Source organism: Neopsephotus bourkii, unplaced genomic scaffold, assembly GCF_033783945.1.
Source record: "Neopsephotus bourkii isolate Nb327-2 ecotype Australia unplaced genomic scaffold, CSIRO-AGI_Nbou_v1 NB_911, whole genome shotgun sequence".
Lineage (NCBI taxonomy): Eukaryota > Metazoa > Chordata > Aves > Psittaciformes > Psittacidae > Neopsephotus > Neopsephotus bourkii.
In genome coordinates this window covers 2,772,625-2,799,632 of record NW_026901405.1, presented here as the reverse complement: position 1 = coordinate 2,799,632, position 27,008 = coordinate 2,772,625, and the positions used below count along the sequence as shown (strand labels likewise).

At 37.6% G+C, this 27,008-nt stretch overlaps 1 long non-coding RNA gene across 1 annotated transcript; it reads left to right on the top strand.

Moving 5' to 3' along the window:
- Nucleotides 1-6,323: 6,323 nt before the first annotated feature.
- LOC133214639 (uncharacterized) lies at nt 6,324-16,512 on the top strand. The gene is made up of 3 exons (XR_009726180.1): nt 6,324-6,532; nt 14,111-14,289; nt 16,245-16,512. It is a non-coding gene; the product is annotated as an uncharacterized LOC133214639 (long non-coding RNA).
- The last annotated feature ends 10,496 nt before the right edge of the window (nt 16,513-27,008 follow it).

Below are 27,008 nucleotides of genomic sequence, written 5' to 3'. Positions count from 1 at the left end.
ATATGACATTGATTCTTATTAAAAAAAAACCCCAACCATTATTTCAGGAAGAGAAGAACAAAACTTCTTTGTACAGATGTAAGAACAATGAGTAGTCTGAAAACTATTTTTTCCTGAAGCACTTGACATGTTATGAATGTGAGGGCATATGCACAAAGATTAGTTTTAGTCATTAAAAGGCTAAAGTCTCTAATTTGCATAAGACCTTCCAGGGACAGGTCAGAATAAATAAAAACAAGCCCTATTTTGAGTCAAAGGAGGATCCTCTCTTTTGCACTTTCCCTTTCTTTGTCTTGCCATTGAATGCAGAGCTATCTTAGGAAGCCCTTGTCTCTAAGACTGTTAGTAATTAGTTGCTGAAGATGACCTTGCTTCAAGTGGTGGAGTAGGACCCATTGGCCTCTGAATTTGAACCTTGTAACCTGAATAATTCTATTCTATTTGGATCTAACTTTTCTGAGAGTATAGATTGTGGTGGTACATCTTTGCATATATTTATGTAATTTAGGAGAGAAAATTATTGTTTAAATAGGCTAGTCAGAAATAACACAATAACTTTCCTCTGGCAAAAGCTGAAAATGTTTTTGGTAAGTAGAAGAGCAGTTAAAAGTAACTACATGTGCACTTCAAACATGACCATGATTCACTTCTCCATGCAAGCCATCACTAAAACAATTTCCTGCATTTCTGTATGTTTTATTATTAATTTTTGATTGTTACAGTTGGTAGACTGCACATTTGTGTACACTTGAATCCACTGCTAATCAGTATATATTCTGATTGTACAGGCTGCTATATATGATATATATACTGATTATACAGGTTCCTTTTCAAAAGCTCATGGACTGCTTTGAGAGCTGATGATCCAATAGTTCCTAAATATTCATTTTTATGTCAGCTGTTCTGCCATAGCTTGCTGGATCAGAGTGCTCTGTGTCAAAACTGGGCTCCTTTCTGCCCAAATTTTGGTATAAAAAAAAATGTATTAACAGTACAATGATCTGGCTGCTGAATCCAATTATGTCAGTCTTGCAAAATGGTCATATATGATTTACATCTGCATTTTAAAGCATCAAGGACAGGCAAAATGGCTCACATCCTTCTCCTCATTTAAAATTTGATTGATTGATTGATTGATTGATTGATTTCTTTATTCTAAGCTTTAGTTAAGAGATCCTTTGGTTCCTGTAGGTTAATGGTTGGACTTGATGATCTTAAAGGTCTTTTCCAACCTAAATGATTCTAATTGATTCTGATTCTGTAGATGGACTTGCACAGTAAAGAGATTACTTGTTTCATAATTTGGATCTGTAACATGTTGGATTATTTTCTGCATTATGTGACCAAGAATTTGATAAGTCAAGACTGCCATTTTAAACGTAGCACAGCTTTTCTTTTTGTTGTTGAACTTGTCACGTACAATTTATGTGTTTGGAATTAATGTTTGTGCTAGACCTGAACCAGAAAGCGTATGGCAGTATGCCAATAAAAAGCAGTAACTTCTGACATTACATCAGTTCTAAAACTTTTTCTCTTCTTATGCTATTTAAGCATAAATGACCAGGCTAACTTTAAAAATATTTTGTTGAGCACATTCTGCATGGGTTTATGAGTCATACAGCTGCATGACATGAAGATGGTTAGTGAGCCCTGTTACCCTGCTCTCTGCCCTCCAATAAAGTCAGTCCCAATGGAATGTAACCAGGTGGCTGTATTAGTTCTATTTTTATTCATATTCCTCTCTTTTACAGTGCCCTGGTTTGAACAACAATTAATGGGTTTACAAATAAATTCTTCATTCAGGAAACAATATCTCTTCACTTGCTGCTTGTCTATTTTCCATGCTGCATCACTTCATCCTTGTGCATCTCTGCTTGCAACTCAGGCAGCACTTCAGAAATCCTTTCTCTCTCCATATTTTTTTCTGACTTAAGATAGGTTTTGCTTTATGTTGCTCCACCTTACTCTTTTCATAGCCTATGATTTCACTTATATTTCAGCCTGAGTCTTTGTCTTTCTCCTGAGATCTTACCCTGTGCCATGGATCATAAACATCCATTTTGATATGAACACTAGCTCCTGAATGGCTTCCTACGGATTTGGATCTCTTTGTTTAATGTATGGTTCAAGAAAATAAATTATAAAGAATGCTTAATTCCATTTTCTTTACTAAGAATTGTACCTCTTCTTTCTTGCACATAATTGAATCCTAAACTACACCATCTCACACCACTAAAAAGTTTCAGAGGGATATAGTCCCTAGAGTCCTCTCCTAATAAAATTTTTTGTCAAGTAAGGACTTATTAATCAAAGCTCAGAGAGTATGAAGCTATGGAAGCCCCTAGCACTGAAAGACAGGGGTTAGTTTTAATTATTCGGAAATAATTTGTTTTTTTTCATTCTTTTTTTGTGGGTGGACGTAGAGATGATAATTCTAGTAGAAAATTCAGCCATGTTTATGCAACAATGAAAACTGAGCTTGGGTGCTATTTTCCAGACCAAGAGTGTGTATATATATACATATATATACACACACACACCTGACTACACAAATGAAGTTTCGTCACAGAGTGTGTTCATAAATCCTGTATTCACATCTTTCCTGAGCTTTTATTAGAAAATAAGTAGTTCCAGGCAGAGGTTTTATTGCATATCACAAACGGGAGCTGAAAAAAAACCCATTTTGAATGTGCCATTCACTGAAATAATATTTACTTTGTCAGTTTGAATAACATCTGCACATGCTGCTTCAATCATTCTACCAGTATTTGACCTCCATTTTCTCTCCTATCTCTGCTGATTATGAGTTATTATTTAAGCTCTGAACACAAAAGTCTATTATGGTTTTTGACCTTGGTCATTCATGTATCTTCTGTATCAAGGTCTCGCACTTACCTGTCCTCTCATAAATTAAACTGGATTTCATATTTATCAGGTAGCCAGAAATATAACTACAGCATAACTGGCTCTTGACTTTTGGCAGACGTTAAATAATTCAGAATGAAAAAGGCAATCTATTTACACAAAAGAAACTATAAAATATGTTTAAATTATAGAAGATCTCTGTGTTTTCCACCTTTACAATTTGGATACCTTCCTATGAATTTGATGCAGGTTCTATTGAACCAAGAAAATGTGTCACTTCTACAGAAGCAGTATACTAGTAAACATACACAACAGCCAGGCAATCCTCAAAATTCAGGATCAGGTCTATGCTATTGGAATTAAGTTTTCTTGCTGGTATTATTGCATCCCCAAAGAACAGACGTCAGCCTTAGAGTTATGGCAAAAACTGTAGGTATTGTACCAACTGGAATAGTCTAGATTGTCATGTAGCTATATTGCAGGAGCGCAAATGGAAAGACAGAATAAGTCAGGGAAGTTTTCTAAGCTTCTCTTTAAAGAAGAGAGGATGAAGTCTTCTTGAGAAATACTATGGGAGATGGTTGCTGCTGTGGGAGACACATGAGGAGGAAATTTTAGGTATATGAGCAGACATTTCCAGACAGGTCTGTACTTAATGCGTCTGCACTCTCCCTTCCAGTTATCCAGTGGTTTGGAGGTTAGGATACCAGACTGGTCAATGGTTTGAGCTCCTCCAGGCAGAGGAAGCTGTGAATCTTAAGTCCTCTCCCATTTTGTCACAGTGTTTGAGGGCCCTCATAAACAAAATCCTTTCACCTCCCTCTCCTCCCTCTCTCCCAGCCCCTGAAGTGGGACAGAAGTGTCTAATCAATATTAAATAATGAGATCCAGAAATTGGCTTTAGTCCCAAACAAAATTTTTTATCAGATTTATATAAGTAGCTCCACTCCTTGGTATATGAAGGAAGTTTGCATAGCTGATGGTTTCCTAGGACAGCAGATAAGCTGTTCTGTTCTACTTGCAACATGCAAGGAATCTACTCATAAAGGTTCATCTCTAAAAAATCACCCATCCTCTTTTGAAGTTCCATAGAACAGGTTTGTAACGTTCATATGAATGATTGAAAGCCATCTTTTGAGCATGCTAATGTGATTTCATATATTAAATTGTCTCTTAATAGCAGTAAAATTGTGTTTTCTGTCATCCAGGGTTTATACATTTGCTTTAATAATTATAAGAGCAGGCCATTTTCTAGATAATTTTAAACACTGACAATTCACATTTAAGTTTATGCATAAGGATATTATAGGTACTGTAAATTTTATGCTTTATGAAAGATGCAGGATCACTTAGATACGTATCTTTTATGCACAGCCATTGATTGATGTGCTGGAGACTAATAAATTTTGTCTGAACAGTTTCACTGCAATCTGATTCCCATTCATTTGCATATGATTTCATTTTCTGAGCAGTGTAAGAGTAATGCTTACTATTTCTCAGGAGCATTAAACTGACCTAAATCTGACATGGGGAGATTAATTCGCGGAGGTGGCAGAGCAGAAGTACATAAGCACTATTGACAGCACCAAGAAGACTCAGTATCTATGTGGTGCAGCTGATTTTGTAGATAATACACAACCATACAGAGAAGAAGGCATAATTTGGAAATTCTAAAATTAGGGAATACTTTTAATATTAATCTCTGAATGCTGGTATTTTTCCAGCTGCAAAAAGGTGTTATGGTATGGCGTATGAAGTACTTAGATGCTACAGCAAGGGTCAAATCAGAAAAATCCACAAGGCAATTAAACTTCTGATTTCAGAGAAGGACCAGACAATAAAATGATTTGACTCTGTCCCTGTTTGTTGCTCAAGTAGTTTCTCTGCACCAGAAAGCAATCATAACTACAGAGAACGTAAAAAGCAAGGAGACAGCATCTTCTCTATAGCCAGGTGAGAAAGGACCTGAACATGCAAGGAAACATCAAGAATATGGAAGAACTCAGAAATGTGGGTGGGGAGAGGGAAGAAAAAAAACCCAGGACACTCTCACAAAAATCCATGTTTGAAAGGTGAGTAGGAATGTGTTGTCTCCAGTTTACACCTAGGGTAGAGAAAGGTGACCATGGTTGTCAGAGATCACACGGTGTGTGACAGGAGACGATTTTCTTTGATAGACTATCCTAAGCTGTTAAGAAAAGTGAATCCCAGGAATTCAGTCATGTGATAGAAAAGTATACGAGAAATGCTTACTTTAAACTAGATAGCACAGTTCAAATGTCAGACATTGAAGACTTGCAGTAAAGTGCTCTGAAATGAGATGCAGACCAGAACGGTTAATAGGAACTATTCAGCAAGTGTATTTATGGGAATCATAAATAACTCACAAACAGGGAGGAGGGAGTGAAATTAACCAAATCAGCTATTCATTATGAATTATTTGTTCACTCTTAAAGGAGGATAACAAGGACCAGGGTCTCCTCCTGTCTCAACAATAAGGTGAAGTGCGCTCAATCAGAGCAGACAGCCTAGGGGACAGCAGCTGCAACAAGAGCACACTTCTGTCAGAGAGGCCAGGCTTCCATGTGTTGGACATACAGAAATACCCAGAAAAGTGAGGAAGGAAGCAAAAAAAAAGAAAGGTGAAAGCAAGCAAACAGCAAAATAAGTAAAACTCAGATAAACTAAACCCCCTAGAATTATTTACAAAGACTAAGAAGTTTTCTTTTGAGTTTGTTTCTTAACATTTAACTCAGTATTCTTTTAGTTGATGAAATTCAGAAGTAAACACTCAGTCTGGATGTGATCTAAACACCAAAAAGGCTCTTACCTTTTAACCAGATGGTGTTCAGTTCCTTCGAAATAAATGTCGGAAAAGGAGATGATGTTTGCTGTGTATCTTCTGGCAAGTCCTACAAGTGCGATGGCAAACTTTTTCTTATGCCCACTCTATGTCCATTATCTCAGCCTATCTGTACAAATCATTGTCATGTCTCACCCATTTTTTCCTGTAGCTAAGTTCACATCTCTAGCTGGCTGATTTGGATATTAACACTATGCCCTCTGCATTGTCCCACTCACTGGAAACCTATGATCCTGAAGCTCAATAAAGCTACCAAATAATACAGCAGTCTGTTTCCCATGCCATGCCAATTAAAAAGCAAATACTAATGAAATATTGGAAGTTGGTGAGTACCATATTTTTTTCTCATTTTCCCCTTACATTAACATAATTCAAAATATTGTCTTCACTTACAGCCAGCTGCTGAAGGGGACTTCACTCTTGATCTAAGGTCAGCAAGAGTTGGTCCTGCAAATTTTCATTAATTTTTACCTTTTCAGATAAAAAAATATGTACTGTATTTTTTATTTTCAGCTTTTCGTCCTCAAGTTTTTCTGTACTCCTTTTTTTTTCCCCAGTAGATTAAAGAACCCTTTGTTCCTTGGTGTTTTTTCCCTATGTATGTGGTTATAAAACATTATCAAATCACCTTTCAATCTTCCTATTTATAAGCTTTACAAAATGAGTGCTTTAAATTTCTTGCTGTAAGTCATTAAGTGTCTGGCCATTAAATAATTTTTATGGCTCTTTTTAACACCCTCACCAACATCCTTTAAAAATATGGGGACCAGAACAGCAGACTATTGCAATAACAATCACACAGAGGTAAGCTCACCTCCTTCTACTCCTGTGTTTATGTACCCTTGGATGGCATTAACTCTTTTCTCACAGCACCACAGAAAGGTTTTTAGAGTCCTGTATCTACAGTGACCCCTAAATTCCTTTCAGAATCACTGCTTTCCAAGACAAACTACTCCATTCTCTGGACTTGTATTTCTCAGTCTGTTACCTGGAATTTGGTGAGACAGAATGAAGCACATTGTGATTGAAGGGTATCCATTTGCCGAGTAGCACCTGCAGTCAGCTTTTTTCCTTTCCATGCCATCAGTTCTCACCTCTTCTGCAAGCTCATCAGAAGTGATTTTATATTCACTTCCATGTAGTTGGTGGAAAGTTTGCTGCTAAGAGCTTTCTCAGACCCCAGGGAGAGGTTGGCACCACAGGCTGGGAGTGGGCTTTGTTTCAGTCATATATAAACTATATACTTACAAATGCCTCCAAACATACACCCTAACTTTGTCTTTGCTTTCCACCTGGCTAAATGAAGAAAAATAAATCAATACTGCTGGAGAAAAAGAGGCATAGAGAAATCAGTGGGCTTGCTCACTGTTATGCTCAGAAGTGAGAAATAGGATTCACATTTCTATGTCTTGTTATTTGCACTCTTTGCCTATGTTGTTTATAAGTTTTGCCTCTTTTTCCATGTATTTTCCCTTCTCAGATCAAAAACAAAACAAAACTCCACCTAATAAAAAATCACCATAGAATTTTTTACCCGTCTGTCCTTCTAAAGGAGATATGCTATGTGAGTCAGTAGTTGCATGCTAAACTTCTGGAAGCTGTTTTAAGTAGACTGTTGAACTAAGCAACTATAATGACTCCATCTGCCTTTAAGAGAACATTTTTCTGTGCTGCTTTTAAGAAGAATTTTGGTGCATTTGCTACTGGTCATTTTCTGATAGCGTGGAGTTTTTTGTGCACTTGAGTTGTCTGGTTAATACCAAAATAGGTTCGGTCAGGAGTTCAAGTTTTGCCCATGCCAGTGTTAACGGTGTCTTCACAGATAAAGAGAATGAGTGTACAGGTTGTGAGATGAAAGAAACTTCTGACTTGGAGCCAGGTCTGCTGGGAGATTTATGGTCAAAAAGGAGAAAAATTCCTGGGGAGGATGAATCATTCAAGGCCAGGAAAGAGGTAAGCTAACCTCTGAGGGGAAGTCTTAGGGGAAAAAGGCAGATCTGTCTAAGTGATGGGGCAGATATCCCAATGCGATTAGAGTGCCAGGCTCAGAAAGAGGCGAAGATTAGAGTTGGTGCTTCTGGCTTCCCCCTCTCGTCTAGACATCATTAAAACTGCAGGAGCTGATTCAGTGTGTGGAAGTTACATGACCCCGAGGTCACACAATAAGCTTGTTTCATAAGTCAAATGCAGTATCCCCCTCTGCTTTCTCATTCAGTTTCTCTCGTGCTCTCCCATTCCACTTCTAGCCTCCAGTCCTAGCCTTTTCCTTAGAGACCGCTATCACATCTCTCTGTCGTCATAACTCAGACCTATCCCACCATGACTCGCTTTGCAGGGCCATGTTCTTCTCCCATTACACTCCAAGAGCAACAGCCCTTTCCACCCCAGGCTGCCATCCCAGTCTCTGTCTCTCCATGCTTTACCCTCTGATCCTTTCTCTTGCACTAATGCTAGACTTTATCTCCTGTGTATTTGAATTTGGGAGATTTCCCATTGCATCCCCCGTGAGTCCTTTGTAGGATGTCGCTGAGAGCACTAGATCCTCTCTAGAACAGACTCAGTTTTCAGTGCAGCTGCTGGACCAGGCATGGACTGAAGCATCCTAGAAGACAGTTGCAGGGAAGTTCATTCTCAGCCCTGGCTGGAGCATTGCCAGTGCAGATGGTATTCTTCGGGAATATATAAGTGTTAAAAAATTAAAAAGATCACTACCAAGCATGAGCAAATAGTGATTTCCAAAGGAATAACAGCTTTTGTAGACTTTTACAGAGACAGCAAAAGTCAGATCTCTGAAAAAGGCCACACTATGTATCTAATTTCAAATTCCAAGTTGTGAGAATGCTAGGCTTTTCTAAATAATATAGTTTTCTAAAAAGAAGTCTCTGCCTTATGTGGGAAAGATAAGGAAAAGGATGATAAAATTAGTTTGTCTACCTTAATCTGACACCGCAGTAACAATTTTGAAATAAGGCAGAAAAAAGCTATAATTTCAGAATAAAAAAAGTCACATCATTTATTTTATAAAGCCTTCAATATAACTCGCTGGTTCAAATTATCCAGGGAACCAGAATTAACACACTTGGCTGGTGAGGAAAAACAAACCCAAAGCACAAATCAGTGGCAGTTTCAATAACGTCTATAAATGCTGACAAGTCATGGCTCTATGGCTTCCTCCCTAATCCAGAGGTGCAACATTATCCCAGTGCTAACTCAGAGGGTCACTGATTCAAATGACTTCCTGCAGCATATAATCTTTCCTTGGAGTTCTTCTGTTCAAGCACTGACAACACCAAGGCCTGTTTACTATTTGATACATTATTTTAACTTTCAAATTTTTATCTACATCATGTAGCTTTTCCCCAATTAAGAGAGATAAGTTTCTGTTCTCCAGGATTTATCACTTATCATAACTATGCTTTAATTGTGTTTCTAATCTGTTAAATCATATCTTCTGAAACACAATCTATATTGATCTAGAACTAATTTTTTCTTGATTTGGTTTCTGAAAGTATTGTAAGAAACCTTTACACATACATTTTAGTGTGTGTTATGAAAGGGTGAGCTATCAAGACTGGTATATCTTTTGTTGAGTAGATAATGTCTTACTTTCTACTCTTGAATTATCCCAACTATAAAAAAAATGTGTATTACAAATGAGTATTAAACAATTTGTTGTGGATACCATTCTTTCTTCAATTACACCATTGTTTCCCTCTCAATCTACTCAGACTCTTACTGATAGCTTTCTTTTTTGATATTTAAAGGGTTGATTTATCTGTTCTGATTTTTGCCCTGAATCTTTTTGAAGTGATGCCTAAATTTCATTGTATGACAAGTGATACAGCAAATAAGTTCTAAGAAATCCCAGACCTAGATCTTTGCATAAGGCTATCCATTGAAAAAGCAGTAAATCCAGAATAAATATATTGATTTCAATGGCTACATTCTGAGCTTGCAGACTTACATGAGAAAATGGTGTTTGACCTATTGATTTCTACTAACTATTTGTATTTCCCTATGTGATCATGCTTCCAGTTTGAAATAAAGTTTCTCAAGGTTGAGTCTACAACAAGTAATAAATTATTGGAGGTAAGGAAGTCCCACAAATACTATGAATACATTAAATTCACCATTTTAGAAATGTTAGACTAAGAAAAGGTGCATTTTATAATTTAAAGTCCACTTACATAAGAAAAAAAACCTGAGAACAAATAGAAGAATGAAAGGTATATCTTGGTCTATGTTATTGTCTATCAAATATGGTCGACCACTAATCTGAATCTTTAGAAGTAGGTTGTGCCCGTGGATGCAGAGAAAGAGATTGCTGGATTAAAGAGTGTTCCCCAAATCTTCACTTTAAAGAGAGCAGTTTGTAAGCTGATTCACTTACTGTGGTGTTTGCCAAAATAAAAAGTCAAATATAGCTTTAACCAATGCAAAATGTACAGATATTCCCCTATAAATAACAAGTAAACATACTTTCTGTAATAAGTGTTAATTCTACTCAGATAGGAGAATATATGCAGATTACACACAGGTTTCTTAAAAATTCTGTGACAAAGTTGTTCTGAGGGTCCAAATTCTCTGTATCCCCTTACAGCTGTGATTTGTGGTACACGTGACATAACTCATCATTTTATTCTGATTGGCACAAACCCTGTGGCAATTTTTATGACCAGAAGCATGGTTTGTGAATCAAAGCTTGGAAAGTAATAAAAAAAGGACATTAGAAAAGGAATAACAGTGACTCTGTCTTCTGTTCAAACTTCCATACATCAGAATTCAGAGGTTTATTCCAGTAAGCCTGGAGCTTGCAGCAAGACTGTCTAAAGTTAGTTTCTCCTGAGATGTGGCTGCACCAATCACATTTCCTCTGTGACTAGAGAAGGTTAGTCTCTGAGTATCTGAAGGCCAGTTAATTTTCCTCCAGTATTGCAACTCCCAAAAACTGAGTGCATCAAAGGTTGTGATTCATCACCTTCTTCAGGTACTTCCTGACATGTTCTATGATGCACCTGGCTGTCCCTGACTCATGTGACCATTCCAACTTTTAGAGATCATTGGAAAAACACAGCTCATCAGGCTCCTACCATTTCCCTGGATTTTTCTTTTAAATACAAAGAACCAGGGTTTTTACCATCTCTATGGCAACTTAGGATCCCCTATAGACAAAATTAACTCCCACATTTCCTGTCAAGTTTGACTCTCCAGCAACTCTGTACAGCTGGGATGGTAGGAAGTTACCAGATTGCAGGAATAATTATAGTAAGATTTCACATAAATACAACTATGCATATGAAGCTAATTAAAACAGAAAAATTATCACATTTGTAATGTAATTGACCTTTACAGTACTTGGAAAGATGCGGACTTCAAATGGGAAAATAAGTACAACCAGGTGAAGGTGATGAGGTAGTATTTTTCACTCCTCAGCAATCCTCCCTTTTATTGTATCTCATTTTAATTCTGCTCAAACACAAGGTAGGATTTGTGCTTCAGGAATCCTTACACAGAATTAAAGCCAAAGAGCTTCCTTGTAAATGTCCTAGGGTTTTTTGTCATCATGGACATTTTGAGCAGAGTAAGGAGAAAAATAGCACCTCAATTCTTTTGTAAACTGTTGTGAAAGATCCTGAGCCAATCTAAGTTTTTCCAACTCCATTTTCTTCTTTCACTTATCAAATAAGGCCATTAAACAATCTCTGCCCTTGCCCAGGTCATGGTGCTTTCCTCCTTGATGGAGCTCACTAATCCAGCAGAATTCTATCCACATCCTATTCCAGTTGCTTACAGAGATAAAGTGGCACAATGGTCCACAAATGGCAAAAGTTAACTGGCAGAACTCCACAGCCTTAGGGGGAAGGTGGGAAAGAATGTTTACCTTTTGGTGGAAGCAAATTATGAGATCACATCTGCTTCATCGTGTGGATTTGCCAAAAAACAGAGATTTTTTGACAAATTGAGTGTAGAAATAGCTCCATAGCCACCAGCTTTGCTTTTCGGGTAAAAACTGTGTGGTCTTTTTAGTACGAATACAGCAGTGTTCTAGAAAATCATTGGTCTAGCAAACAAACTGTCCAGGTTTTGTCCTCTGGAGATCCCTATCTTTTCTCTTTGAAATTCACTGGGTCAGCTAAGTATTTGCAAGGTCTAAAGCCACCAATGCTGATCCTGCTTATCCTTTAACAAGGATAGAAACCCAGCATAACTTGCTAATAGCAAAATGTGAGTTACAGTATATAACACTTCAAAATATGTTTGGTTCCTCACATCTCTCTTAACACAAAAGGGTAGAGCAAAGACTATCCTGTGAAGATCTTCTTCAGTAAAGAAGTGAAAAGTTTCAGTGGGATGAAATGCTCTCCTGAACGATGAATGCTTTAAATACCACAGTAATAAGTGATAAAATCATAATATCATTACATGATATAGTTTTTAGCTAGCAGTGTTACTTACTAGCAGTCAAAGAATAGGAAGAAAAACAAATGTGAAAAAGATACGTGTTATGACTTGACTGGAAAGAATGTAATGAACAAATATTTTTTATTAGTTCATCTGTTTTTGCAAGTGATGCTTAGTAATTAAGTGAATGGTGAAAGAGCCAAGGTCTGCAAGGAAAGAGTTAGAAAATAATGAGAGGGGGAACAAAGCTGCACAAACCCTCCCTTTAGGTGGTTACAGATAAAGATTTGTTTGCAGCAGCAGGGGTCTGCCCTGAGCAAAGCTTTCAAAATGTGGCCATGAATTATAAAACCTTAAATGCACTAACAGGTGAGGAAGCAATATACCTTTCATTATTACCTGAGTGTGTGGGATATAAGTACATGTATTAAATGTTAACATCGCATAGCAAAGTCCTTGCCTGAGATTTTGGAGTGACATGTATTTTAAAGATCTTGTGGACTAACACAATGCAGTATAGTCTTAAGGATCCTTCTTGAGCTCCTGACTGGATTTGCAGGTCTTTATTTAAAGTTATAATCAGGTGAGTTTCTTCTGAACCATCTGTTTACACATACAATGTACAGTATCCTGTCTTCTGTAGAAAAAAAACCCACCACCATTATTTAAAAACCCCCATCTATTTTTTCTCCCCACTTAGAGAATTAGACTAATAGAAATTTTATTGTTTTTTAAATCAACAAACTTTTGTGAACTATTATTTTCTCTGAGTACTCAGCAAGAAAACTACAATAAGTTTCTGCAGCCTGATTTGTAACATGCAAATATTGGGAATTCATATTTATTTAATTGCAGAGAAAAGAATATTTTGTCATTTTTCTCTAGGAAAGCAAGCCCCAACACAGAAATGCAACAGGCTTTTAATTTGATAAGAGGTCTTGTACTGCAGCGGTTTTTATTTGTTCCCATGGGACTCTTTGAGCTTTCCCAGATCTACCTTGTACCACAGAATTTCCTGATGGTCTTCATCAGCTTTTGAAAACAGAATTGTTACAAATGAGAGCTTACAGTGGCAGCCCTGGTTTATTTTATGCAATGCTGCTACATAATAATTGTATTAGCAAAGTTTGGCAGCATTTCACAGCTGCACTAAGTCACGCTAATGGGTGGTATCCAGTTGCTAATGCTGAAAACTGCTTCTACACAGAAGCTGATTTAATAGGTTTGCTCGCTAGCAAAGGCTCACTCGTTTCTTTCACTTTTTAAAAAGAGGCCTCACATTATCCAATTTGTATGTCTGGTGAAAAGTCTCAATAAAGAGTGAATAAAGTGGTATGGAATAAAATCTGAGCACTCAAAAAAAAAAAAAAAAGAAAAAGACCTAAATGAGATTTTCCATATACATCTATTATTTTGTTTCAAACCAAGAGACCAGAAAGAAAAGGCTTCTTAAGTTACAAATTTAAAGTAGTTTCAGGTTTATTTGATACCTCTGAGACTCTACTAAATTTTCCCAGTCTTACGAGGCTGCATCCCATGCAGTTATGTAAAGCTCAGCTGAGGTCAGAGTGATTAAGGTGAAATGTATTAATAAAGAGCTCAGGCACTTCATGAAGTGGAGGTTATACAGTACAATTACCAATAGGTTATAGGGTTCAGGGTGATCCAGCTTTTAGGTAGTGCCAGGTACGCTTGTGGAAGTCCTTCCTTCTGATGACTCCAGAGCAGCACCTGACACACCTCCCTACAAGAGCCTCTTCTCCCCTCTGTTCCTACAAGGATGCTTCATCCTTCCTCCGTGCACAGAAACACAGACACTTACCTGCCCACGTGGTGCAAACAGCTGCTCCTCTTGGCCACCTGCACACCTTCAAACATCTGTCCAAGCGGGTGATCCACCTCCCTGCACAGTGGTAGCAAATTACTTCACTCTTCTTTTTCATCAGTGACTATCTGTTTTGCTTATCCTTGTGCCAGCAGATGCTCATGCTTCCCAGCTGTACCCTGCATGAAGCCTATCTGAATGTGCCAGGGTGAGTTCAGGGGGAGCTCTGCACAAATTCTTCTTCTTGTCTCCGAGAAGGCAGTGGCCAGGTGGAGCAACTTGTGGACCATTTTCGACCTAGGGGTGTCCTTCCTTATCCTTCACTAACAGGCAGGTGGGTGATACCAGCACCATTTCAAACCCTAAGTGTGTTTTACTTGTAACGTGCTGAGCAGGCTTCAGATGTGAACCTGGCACTGACTTGCCAGGAAACACAAATGGCACTGATAGATCCTGTCTCTGAAAAGAGATTGAGGCTCACCAAGTAGTTCAAGCGAGTCAAAGTGGTCTGCATCTGTGCATGAAGATGTTGAAATCTCAGACACTTAGAGAATTTCAAGCTTATAAAGACCGCAGTTTATGCATTTGAATGGCTCAGGAAGAATGTAGCAGACACAAGAATTAGGCACTTGGCTAAATGCACTGTGTTCAAGTCTCATTGTAACGGTTTAGTTTGTTTTATGGGACCAGATTAGCTAATATTAATACAAGAAAAAATAATATAGCTAAGAAAACCTGAAATATTTAAAAATAATTTAAAAAAAATCATCACCTCCAAGGTTATTAGCCTACGATAAACCTAATAATGTAAGTGTTCTTGCTTTCCTATTTAAGTTTTCCAAAGCTATCGCTTTCTCAGATAGTCAGGAAACCTCTGTTGCATTTCCAGGTCTGGAACCCTCCATGGAAGCCTAGAGACAAGTCTGATTAATAAGGCCTAACGTGTCAGACAGAAGCCTTGCTACCTTTCATGTTTTTTTGCCAAACAAACAGAACTCATTTAATGTAGGGCTTGAAGGAGGAGAACAGTGAGCATAATATTGCTTCTTGAAAGGGCTTCCTAAGGAGTTTTTCCATGCTTCTTAAGGAGCATGACCCTTCAGTGAAGGGATCAGAGCACTGAAAGATGAAACATGGGGTACAGTCTTTGTCCCAAGCAGTAACTATGATTTTTATTTGATGACATAAGTTTTTGGACTAGGACTGGAAACACAACTGAGGATACTTAAAACTCCATGATGGATAGGAATTAAAAATCATCCTTGCACTCAGTGACCAGCTCCTGTTTTAGCACACTGTATTTTGTAGCTGCTGTTTTGAGAAGGAAAATAGTTTGCCTGATATAACTTTTGAAATACTCAGCTTTATGTTGCCCTATCCTTTTTGTAAAACTATTTGTAGCATTAACAAGTCTATTCAATGTCTCATGCATCACTCAGTCTTACAGCATCATATTGACAGTTCGGGAGAGATACAACAGTCATTTTAAAAGGCATTTGCTCTTTTAATAAAACAAAATATCGAAGTATGGTACGTGCTACATGAAGCAGACAGCACCTTACAGCTACACAGTAAAATTGAAATATATATGACTATGATCAAAGTAAAACTATCGTTCACTTTAATTACATAGTAAAAAGAGTAAAAAGTACCTCTTAGTGTATGGTTTACAGATCAGGACCAGGCTGAGAAATTAAAGATCATATGTCTAAGACTTTTAGTTAAGAAATAATAAAGCATACATGAAAATAGGAACTTCTAACAACAGAATATTCACAAGGTTAAATCAAACTATGGTTCATCTTTCAGCATTGCACAAAAGACACTGTTAAAATAAATGGTGCTAATTTAGTGTGAAGGCAAAATGGCCTGATTGACAGCTATGGGAAATTTTATTCAGGAAACAGTGCTAGAGAGGCAAATTTCCCTACATTGTCATCACCAATTTGCCTTACCTAGGAAGAGCTATCATAGGGGTAATTACTGCATCAAACCTACTTGTGTCTTTTCTGGTCACATGGTTTCCCCCTCACTAGGTTTAGATTGATACTGTCGAGTTCATTGCAGGTAGTCCAGCAAGCAGGTGTTATATCGTGCTGGTGACAGTCGTTTGAGGAGTGTGACAGATCCTGGACTAAATACCAGTGTGTTTCTCTCTCTGCAAGTGCATCTGTGCACTAGTGAGATGTGCAGTACATAAGGCATCAAAGCGGTTGGTGCTGACAGACATGCCCATGCCCATGTCTGTGCCTGTGTTCGTGCCCATGCCCATGCTCTTGCATGTTAAAGGAGGAGGAAGAGGAGGAGAAAGACAAGAAGGAGGAGGAGCAGAAGGTATTACCTGGCAGTGGACCAGGCATCTGCTGCAGACCATGGAGAATCCCACGCCATTGCACATGGCTATTCCCAAAGGAGCTGATGCCATGAAGAGCACATGCTGGAGCAAAGATGTGAGAAGGAGGGAGGAGCAGGGAGAAGCTGCTGCATTCTGTTTGTGACTGCCCACTGTGCTCAGCATTGCTCAGGTGGCAGTCACTGGAGAGAAGGGGTGTCGCTGACTGTGAAAAGGAAATGTTGTTTTAATGTTTGTCTTTTTCTTTACCAGCACCTGAATCAGTAATTAAATATTTTTTTCTTAGTTTAAGGCTGTTTTGTCCACAAAGATAATTGATGAGGGATCTCCCTGTCCCTATCTCAATGGACAGAGCCTTGGGTGACATGGTTTAGTGTGAGGCATCCCTGCCCATGGCAAGGGGGTGGAACTGGATGATCTTGAGGTCCTTTCCAACCCTAACCTGTCTAAGATTTTATGATTCTGTGATCTTTCTTGTTCTTCCTATTTTCTCCCTCATCTCACTGAGAGAGGGGATTACATGAGGGTGGGATTTCAGCTGTTAGTCAAGGCTAACCCACCACAGATTATTTTTTTTTTAATGAAAATTATGTTTAAATACCTGCTTTTCTATTTTTGTTGTTGTTTTTGCTTTTAGGCATTTGCAAAACTTCAAATGATTCCAGATGAAAGAAGACTATACTTAGTTTGGGGTATTTTGCATTTAAATAAAAGCATTCCCCCAAAATTCAACCTGAAGGATAAAAGAGAAGGCTCTTCAAAGACATCAAGTGAAATTAAGTCACTGAGAATGTTTCGTTAAGCTTTGGATGAGGCCCTTGGGAAAGTTTCTAAGTAGAGTTTGTGATCCCTCCATGTTCCTTGCAGGTTAAAAGAAAATTTACAATTGAAGTTAATACACTTTGAACCTAAAATCAATACAAACTAGGAATAACCCAGAGGTGAATAAGTGATTTTAATTCAAAACAGAAAGCAGAATGCATCTGTGGTCATTTTAGATTTAGAAAAATTAATTAACTTTGACACAACTACAAGTGAGCTGGCTCATTGCATGTCTTTCGAAGTCCAAGACAATCATCTTAACAATCACGCTTAGTATAATTCGAGTAAAAGGAGAAATAAGTTTGAAAATGTCAGAATCACAGTTGATATAATTGACCAGAAAATGTGGAACAGCTTTAATACTCTCTTATACAGCCAATGGAATGCTCTATTTCCATTTGACTATCAGGGACATGTTTAAGTTTATTATTATAAAGAATATGTTCAACATCCTGTAGAAAATGAGATGGAAAGTCATTCAGTTCCTCAAGTTGTTACTGCAGATAGATAGAAGTTTTGATGATAAACTTTGAAAAAAGTAAAGTTCTTGGCCCAGTGAGACATTAAATGGTCTCAATTACCTTAAAGCTAATCAGTATGAAGGATGCTGAAACTTAATAGTTTCTGATGGAGCACCATGGCTTACCTGTATTTTCTTGCTACTTGCAAAAAGTGCTTTTGTAAGTTCTTTATACTGAAGATAAATCTTGGAAACATACATGCTAGGCTGAGGAATGGAAATAAGGGATGAAGACAGATGAAGATCTTTGACAGTCACATAGTAAATTTGAATGTAAATTATGAGGAAAATCTTTCAAAATAAAAGCTAAAACAAACCAAAACCCCCTACAACCTTTCCCCCCCACACACCATCTCTCCCTCTGCCTATCAGCAACCTTGTCTGGAGATTTTACGTGTTCCTTTCTCTATAAGCGACACTTCCATAATACTTTTTTCCTCAATCAGCTTTTTCTTTCATTTTGAATGGCTCACATTAATCATGTATATTTTATGGACAATTTTTTGCTCAAAATTACTGATAGTAAATTGTGTGGTGGACTCCTTGATGTCATTTTTGTCATTGAGTGCACTGATTTCTTTGACAAAAAAAATCAACTTGCTTTTTTGACACTGAATAACCTAAAACCTCCAAATAAATATCAAAGGTAGCTGGTAGCACAGAAACAATAAGGCTGTATTAGTAGTATCCTTTGTTTTTCTTTGTGAGAGTTTGATTCTTTGGTTCTTTCATCCTTTCATTCTTTTAATCACTGCTTCTTTTCATCAGTGTTCAGTGTCTTTCTGCTTGTTGCTACTTCTTATAGAAGGCAACATTAATTACAGTAATGGGATTTTAAACCAATCTCATTTTACAAAACTATTAAAACTCAGGTTTTCTTGAACACATCAGAAATCTCACAACAGGTAACTTCTCTTTTGGTTTTAGTTTATTTTGATTGGTTTGTTGTTTTTTGTTGGTTTTTTTTGTAGGGGTAGGTTTTCACCAGCACAGTGTCCGGAAAGATCTTCTTTCTTGGGTTTATTCTACAAGTGATCCTTTGACTGTTTGTACTGTCTGCATCTGCTATGATTCTGCTGTGTGCAGACATGGATACATATTATGAACAGATTTACCTCTTATGCTTATCACAACTGAAGGACAGCCTGTATATCCACAAGCTCAGTGAGATTTTACCCAACTGTCAGCCTAACAAAGAAAACAGAGTGAATTGAAACAAGAATCAGTACTCTGTGATGGCTGGACAGTGAAATCCGGCACTTGGCTACCTTGTGGTGGAAAGGAGAAGCCTGGAATTCTGCAAAATTGATTTTTGGTGTATCCCAAGGAAAAAGGTGGGAATGTCACTACTTGGTTTATTGATTTCAATGGCTATTTTGCCTGTGTGGAGAATATGTATAGGTGCAAGTATGATTTTTCTAAAAGACTAGGTATTAGTGAAATTAGGTCAGTCTGTGAACAAAGCCATTGAAATAGATACACTGATCAGAAGCCATTGAAACAGATACACTGATCAGAAACTAAGACGTCTGAGTTTTTTTCCTTATGTAATGGATATGGTGACAAATTCTGACAGCTTTATTCAGTGCTGAACCAATAAAAGCCATGAATTCTTTGTCCGGAAAGAAAGCAAAGCAAAAACCTCCATACAAGGGTGTTATGTCCTTCCAGTTTGGACAGCTGGTAACCTATAGCTGTCCAGGTGTGCACAGAAGGATAAGATGGATTAGGTAGAGAACAACATTGTGAAAGCATTACATCTTTTACTAACATCTCTTAGAACTGAAAACCAAAACCCCTTAATTCACACTTCACCTTCTCTTATTAGGTATTCACAGTTTTCTTCATACTGAAAGATAACAGTAGGGGATCTTCCTTCCTTTCCTTTTCAAACCTTTTCAGAATTGTAAAACACTTCTAATTTTGATGTCATCTTTGAATCCTGTTTAATCCTTCTGCCCAAGTATGGAGCAATAGCATAGACTTTGCTGACACTGTACAAATTCAGAAAGCTCCTTAAAGACTAGGAAAAACTATAAAGGTATGGCTATAAGGAGCTAAAACTTAAAATAGACTATCTGAAGTACAGGTCTTCTGAATTAGTGGTCTTCCTTGAGTTATCAACCCAAGTCCAGGAAGCAAATTCATAAAGATTTGAAATACTGAGTACAATAGAAGAACGCTTGACATGATATATTCAGCTGTTGAAACTTTTCAAAGTATAATCCACAAAGTAATTCAGTACATACCCAATGTCCCTAATGGTATTGATGACATTACAATCTTTGGCAAAATTCACAAAGTACACTAGCAAACTCCCGTGATATTTGACTGCCTGACAGCCATTAACCTAACATTTCACAATGCCAACTGAAACTGAATCAAGTAATGTTATACTTGCTCCCCTTCCCATAATATTATTTAGAGATAGACATAAAAAATAACAGCAAACAAAACCACAAATTAGCTTAACATTTATATTGCAAAATCTCCTCACATACAGCTCAACTTTCTGTACCTTAACACCACTTCTCTTCTGATGAGCTTAGGTGGAGCGTCCTTATTGTAAGCCAGGAAAATCACCAAGGTGTGATTCTTAAATCTGTCTCCTCACTGACATTACCCCACAGCTGAACCTGCTAGAGACTTCCATTCATGTTCACTTATACATTTTCCCAGATTTTTTCCCACTGACTACAGGATATAAATTACTGCCTCTCTCCTGGTTCAGTGTGAGTAAAATATCATGTGTGAACAGCAATGGTTAATGATGTCCAGATGTCTGGATCTCAAACTAGGACATCTTTCTCAAGACAATGCTTCAATACCAGCTGTCTCTAACATCATCTCCCTCTGTAACTTTGGGCAAGTCAGTCATGGCAAAACAACCAACCAACCAAAATAACAAAACCAACGCTACCCCCATGTCCCCTAAAAAAATCCCAAGCAAACTTAAACAAACCCCAAAATCTAACCAAAACTATGCATTAAGTTTGTCTGTCCCGCTTAGCTATCTAGAGTTTGAAATTTCAATGGGAAATGGAACTGTATTCAGTAGGTTTTTAAAGAGCTTTTTCTAAACAGCTGGGCAAAAAACATTGCAATATTGATATAGGGTTACAAGAACCGTCTTTATGAAGCCAAATAAAAAGCTGCTCAGGAATTCACCCACTGTGGAGACTTCATGAACCCAAGCACAATTGAAAAAAACATGGGTAGCTTTAAACATGTGAAGTGACTGGGTTTTCTTAAATAGAATTCTCACACACTTTCCAAAAGATGCAAACTTGCTCAAGTGCCCGAGTGAAGAAATTTAAAACTAATATCTTAATATAGAAACCATCTTGAAATGTCTTCGTATCGGTTATGTTCCTCCTGTCTGTTAAGTGCAAACAAATACCCAGATCAGTTTGTTAGTCTCCTGTGATTTCAGTTGTGTTCCTTGAAATGACTTGCCAACACTGTGAGTGACATATCCACCCTCTGGTAATTTGTCATTGATAGATTATTCCTTAATTAAAGTTTCAAGATGGATTTTCTTGTACTCGGGAAAAGCTGGCTTTACAATTTTTAGAGGCATAAGGTAAGAGTGCAGATCTATAAGTTGATGTCATTTATCAGAAAGACAAATAAATACATATTTTATATATTTATGTAAATATGTATTTTATATATGTTATACACAGAGAGATATTTTAACCCCAAATTTAAACACCTTTATAGAGCAAAATTACTGATACATATCAACATATATTTCAGTAGACTTGTGTTGCTGTATGTGTTAAAAGTATGTTCTACATACTGCTATTTGATCCCACAACTTATAATATTAATAACAAAATCAATCAAGTGCCACAAAAGTGAATGGAAAGTCTACTATGGCCAAATCTGAATATAAAATTAAGAACCACGAAACTGATTAACACTGCATAACCTTGAGACTTGAACTCCACAGTAGATGTAGTTTTTACTTAGAGGGAGACTCATGAAAGTGTTTTTTGAGTATGACAGGGTCAAGCTCATCACAAAATGAGGTGGCAGACACACTTGTTTAAAAGGTGGATGCAATAGAAGCTAGAAGACCATGATTTACATCTGCCTAGCATACAGGAACTCAAACTCATCTCAAAATACAGAACCTACCATCAGGTTATCAGCTATTTATATTTTCATTCATTCATTTTGCAATCATGTCAGTGTCCAGAAAAGAATTCAAGGCAAAGCTATTCAGAAAGCAAAGAAGCAAAAGACAGTACAAGTCTATAGCTGGCAGTTTACCCCACAGAAATGTCATAGTGGAAATATGCGCAGGTCTTTTTGTCCAAGCAGCAAAGTCTTTGAGTGCCTCTCATAAACTTTGCAAGGTCTGTATTAAAGGTCATTAGGGGCAATGGGAGTGAAAATCCTGTAATTTTAATGGGATGAAGAAGCGTTCTGCTAGTGCCAGTGACTTATGACTGTGTGGAATGCAGACACTGGCATCCTTTGCTGAATCTAGCACATTTTAATTCCAACAGTGAGTGGGTTTTGCCTCATAAATAACCTTTTGGCTCAGGCATATTCTGTTGTCACAGACATCTCTTGGAATAAAGTCAGTGTAAGATATCCAAATTATATATGCAGTATCTTGATACTGGACATATAACCTTAACATACCACACTACTGATCTGATGCACCTTTTTATTTTTTCTTTCTATAACTCTTCAATAGATGATTACTAGAGCAAGCAGAGCCCCCAAAACCAAACAACCCCCAAAACAAAAACAGAACAAAGAGAAGTGACACAGTGACGCAGACCTAGATGACCTGAACACCAAGAACGTGTTGACATTTTTGAGTTCTGTATTTGCCTCTCCATCCAGCCAAGTACGTCTACACAAAGGAACTTTTTTCCAGTGAATTCATTTCTGAGTAGCAGACAGCTTTCTTTCTGGCTTTTTTTTTCCCTTGCCTGCTGCAAGGTGAAGAGTTAGGAGTGAAAAAGCTGACAGATATTCTCTTTGCAGACAGGTGTGATTTAGGGGTATTATTTCTTTTTTCAGTGCACTGTGAATCACAGAGTTTCACAGTGCAAGGGTTGCACAAAACGTAATGAGTCAAATCCACAATAAATATTTACATCACTAGTGCAAAACTAAATAAACTCTAACTCCAGAATACTGTAACCATTCATTAAAAAAAAATGTAAACCAGCCCCCACAGGACATGTCAGCTTCTCATACATCATATGAAATCCAACACAAACATTTGGGAGCAGTAGTATGCTTTGCAGCATTTATTAAACTTGCTCCTTTATCCTCCCTCCTTATGATTCTTCTAATAATGTATTATGTGGCAAAAGATTATTGAGTTTGTGTTGGCTTTTTTAATGAAAAAGTCACAAAATATGTGCCGTGGAGACATGAGAAAATTACATAGTTATTAGGAGAGTATGGAACCCATAATGCAACACAGCATAATTGCTGTGCCGGTTACCTTCCCTTACTGATTTCTGTCAAAATCCTAATTCATATCTTTTTTTCTTTCCAGCTTCCTTCTGAAATTTTATACTGCATAGAAAAGGTTCCATTTGTCAATGGTTGATAAATAAATAGAGGTTAATAAATAACTATAGCATGCCTGTAGTTATCAATAAGTGATTATTAACAGCTTATTGATGTTTAGATTCCATAATAATGAACAGTTTATTAAAGCATTTATTCATCTTTCCTTCAACTTTTAATTAAAATATGATTTATAAATAAACCCCAAGAAATGACCTATTCCCATTTATGAGGTAGCCCTAACCCTCTAAGGTGTTTATGATTTCTAGAATGCTGTAATCATGCTCACTCTATTTTGGATATCAGAAATATATTAAACCCTTATTCTTTTGTATTTGTTGCCTGGGTTGCTCTGTCTGCTCACACTTCTGCTTTTCACCATCATTTCTGAACATTCATTGTGCTTCACTTCAGCCAAGGACCTTGCTTTAATTTATACTGGCTACCTCACCCAGAAGTCATTCTATTCTGATGAGACAATATGTCTATACTAGAGGGAAAAAAAAATAAAAGAAAAGAAAAGGAAAAAATGAAGAAAATTTAAAATGTGGTTTAGATTATTGGACTATTGCCAGTAGCTCAAAACAGCTTACAACCTGGTCTGGTGGCAGTCTGAAAACAGTAGGCTCCAGGCATAGTTTTAGCATAAGAAATCTGTATGAACACAAATTTATATTCACAAAACATACATGATCATGCTCAAGAGGTTTTAAATCTTTTGCTTTAACTAGTGAACAGCAATGTCTAACTTATCCTTTTCTTCGTGAAATGTGTAATGGTGCTCTTTTAAGACATGCTGCATTGTAATTACTGCTTTGCTACTGCAGTGTACTTCAGGGAATTGTAACTCACTGAACAAAGGTATTGTGCTTTTAGTTGCTGAACAGGCAATTAGCTTGCCCCAAAATGGCATGTTCATATCCCAGCAGCCACATGAAACAAGAAAAGTCTATACATCATATTTTGAGCTCTCTCCTGTGTCATAGAGTCTGAGGTTCCTTTCATACATACTGCTGATCTCCGCTTGTCTGTGAGAAATCAGAATAACAAAGCAACAGTCCAGTCCCTTTTGTCACTGATCATATTGTTGTCACCGATCATATTTTTGTCACCGATCATATTTTTGTCACCAAAGGAAATCTGCATGATCAGCTGTAGCAATTTGGGAATATTCGGCACAGAGATTGCCTCCTCTTTCCTATCATTTGCAAGGAAGGTACTGAGTTGTGCATGCCTGGGCAGAATTTATCCTAAGTCCTGGCATTTGATCCTGTAGTCCCTGACTTTCACAGTTTCGAGGGAAACTTCCTCTGTGAAACCCTCTTGCAAGAGTTTCCTGCAAAACATCACTTCAGTTGAAAGTTACCCCCAAGAAAAAAAGAATATTATAGATTTGTCGCTCATTAATAAAACTTAGAAATTAAAAATAAGCTTTATTGTGGCAGAGTAAATGGTTAATTTTAGAGGGAAAACATTACGAAATTAAAAATAGGGCAAAAAAAAACCCAAACTAAATCCAGGAATCAATCACGTGCTGTGTACTCAGATTTCTTGACAGTATGTCTTGGGAGGGAAAACAGTCCTCCACACCTGACATACATACATAGCTTTTAAAACTGACCTCTGAGAGTAATGTGGGAAGCTGGCATCATAGCCCTCTTCACCCTGTCTGCACTGCCTTAAAAACCATCTACATATTCTTTTTAGCTGATGGTAGAACTTCCCCTCCTATCTTTCTTTTCCTCTCATCCTTTTATTCACCTTTTCATGAGATGCAGGTTTTAGATTTATACTAAATATGTCAGTTACTAACCATCTTTCCTTGCTTTCAGGGCTGCTACCCAAGACACATAATGCAGTTGCAGCAAACAGGATGCTTCATCTATGTTTAGTGTTTACAGTCCCATGACAGTCCTGTTTCAAGTTCTTCATAGTTTAAATTACTTTCCTACCAAATTCAGTGTTTTCAGTACTCTTACTATGAAATGAATAGGATAGTCCCCTATGTAACTGGTCTACATTGTGGACAAGAATTCCACTTTTGGTTGTTGACCTTAAGCAGATACTTGGCCATAGTTGTACCCAAGCAGCTTTTTGCTTCAACCCCCCTCCCCTCCCCCCGCTCCCCAAGGCCTCTACTATGGAATGCTTCAAAGGTTTTAAATCAAGGATTTATCAAGTATTCATCTTGATATAAGAAAATGTTTACAGTGAAAACGGTAAGTCACTGGAACAACCTCCCCAAGGAGCACCCATCCCTCAAAGTTCTCAACATGCAATTGGACAGGATGCTGGATAATATCACCTAGGCTCCCTTTCCTACAAAAGGTTGAAGAAGTGGAGCTTTTGAAGTCCCTTCCAGCCTGGGCTGTTCTATGATTCTATGAAAAGCTGGTGCTTGTGAAGTTGCAAAGGGAGAGGGGTTAATGGTTTTGTCTTCCAGTTGGTACATCTACAACTATGCACTAGAAGCTTAAATATATAATAGCTATTTTATTGCATACATTAGTAAAACAGAATATTAAACTGCTCATTCTCACAGAATAGACATCTTGACTGTCTTTATATTTAAAGAAAAAAATTGTTTAGTCCCTCAGCTAACGTTTTTTGGTCCAACGGGTTTGCAGTTATTCCCTTTTATTATACTAATGTCATTTACCTTTTTAATTTTTATTTTTCCTCCTTTTGATCTTCAGTATTCTCTCTGGGAAATTCTTACACACATGCCTGCATTTTAAGTCCAGCTTTGTCCATTGTACCCCATATTTACTCAATTAATCAACACGTTATATCAGAATACCCGTTATTCTTACTCTCTACAAACCCAGGTGTATTGCACATCATTCCCATCAGTGACACAGGCCTAACTAAAGGAATTCCTAGAATTACCCTACATGTTCAAAACGGCATAATAACTCAGCAAAAACAAAGCAGCAGCTTTTGAAATCAGCTTCCTGAATTAACAGAAAAGAAGGATTTATTTTGCATCAGTTATTCAAGGGAATTTTTCAGGGGCAAATTGTGTTTCTTTCTAACAAAAATAATTGTGCAGCATTGACAGAAATTTACTATGTGTGGCTATTTCAGTCCGTTACCACAGATTTCCAGGAGGCTCAGATGACAGCAGGCAATTGCAATTGCTGTCAAGGCAGCAACTCCTCTAGAATCTCTGCAAAGTGCTGATGTGTCCACAGATTCAGAGAACAAACAACTTGCTTTCTGTACAGCTGAAGCAAGCTGTGTCAACAAGACAGAATTTGAATTATTACATGCTGCTGTTACATCTATAAAAGCAGAAGAAGGGAGTACATGATTATGGCCTAGAGCTTGTGGTTAGGGAGGGAGTAATAGTAGCTCTTCAGCATTAGTTGTTGATGGAAAACATCTGCTTCCTTTCCCATCCCTATGAAACAGGCACTTGGGAAATGTCCCCTGATGGTATCTCTCTGAACTGGGTCATTCCTCTCCCTGGAATTCTTATGCAACTTTTGGATCCACTGGGAAATAATTAAAATATCAGAATGTAAAGCAGATAAGAAACCTGGGAAGCCTGTGTTTCTACATTACATCTGAAATGTGGTATATGCCTCTAACTGTATGACAAGTGTTGCCAGCCCCTGTTGCCACAGCAGTGAGCACAAGTAATTCTTTGTTCTTCCTTGGTCCAAGAGTGGGGCAAATCGAGATTCCTCCACTGCTTACATCAGAACCCACCACAGCCCAAGTGGTACTCATCTTCAATAGCAGCACATCAAGCTCAGAGGTTAACTAGCCCCACATAATGAGTGGAGGTGAATGCTGCACATGCTGCGGA